The following is a 1,139-nucleotide window of genomic DNA, read 5'->3' as shown; positions in this document are numbered from 1 at the left end:
CTTGCATCCCAGGGATGAATTCTACTTGATCATGGTGCACAATTTTTTTGATATGCTTTTGTATTCGATTCACCAGGATTTTATTGAGGATTTTTGCATCTAAGTTCATTAGAGATATTGGTCTGTAGTTTTCTTTCTTTGAAGTGTCTTTGTCTGGTTTCGGGATCATGGTGATGTTGGCCTCATAGAATGAATTTGGAAGAGCTCCTTCTTTTTCTATTTCTATTTTTCTTTTCTATTTCTATTTCTTGAAATAACTTGAAAAGTATTGGTATTAATTCTTCTTTGAAGTTTTTATAAAACTCCGCTGTATACCCATCTGGTCCAGGGCTTTTCTTGGTTGGAAGTCTTTTGATGGCTTCTTCCTCCTTTGTTATTGGTCTGTTTAAATTGTGTGTGTCTTCTTGCCTCAATCTGGGCAAATCATATGACTTAAGAAATTTATCGATATCTTCACTATCTTCTATTTTATTGGAATATAGTGTTTCAAAATAATTTCTAATTATCTTCTATATTTCTGTAGTGTCCATTGTGATATTGCCTTTTTCATCCCGTATGTTAGTAATTGAGTTCTCTCTCTTCTTGTCTTCGTTAGCATGGCTAAGGGTCTGTCGATCTTATTTATTATTTCAAAGAACCAACCTTTAGTTTTATCAATTTTTTCAATGGTTTTTTTTGTTTCAATTTTGTTGATTTCCGCTCTGATTTTAATTATTTCTTGCCTTCTACTACATTTGCTGTTATTTTGCTCTTCCTTTTCTAGGGTTTTGAGATGAAGTGTGAGCTCATTTATTTGTTAGTTTTTTCTTTTTTTGAGGAATGACCTCCAGGCAATGAATTTCCCTCTTAAAACTGCTTTCATTGTGTCCCATAGATTCCGATATGTTGTGTCTGTATTTTCTTTTATCTCTAAGAATTTTTTGATTTCCTCCTTTATGTCTTCTGTAACCCATTGATCATTCAGTAACATATTGTTCATTTTCCAGGTGATGCATGATTTTTCCTTCCTTCTTTTATCATTGATTTCCAGTTTCATTCCATTATGATCAGATAAGATGCATGGTATTATCTCCACCCCTTTATATTTACCAAGAGTTGCCCTATGGCATAATATATGGTCTATCTTTGAGAAGGATCCA

Source organism: Marmota marmota, unplaced genomic scaffold (assembly GCF_001458135.2).
Source record: "Marmota marmota marmota unplaced genomic scaffold, marMar, whole genome shotgun sequence".
NCBI lineage: Eukaryota > Metazoa > Chordata > Mammalia > Rodentia > Sciuridae > Marmota > Marmota marmota.
The sequence above is the reverse complement of the archived record's forward strand: the minus strand, read 5'-3'. Positions refer to the sequence as shown.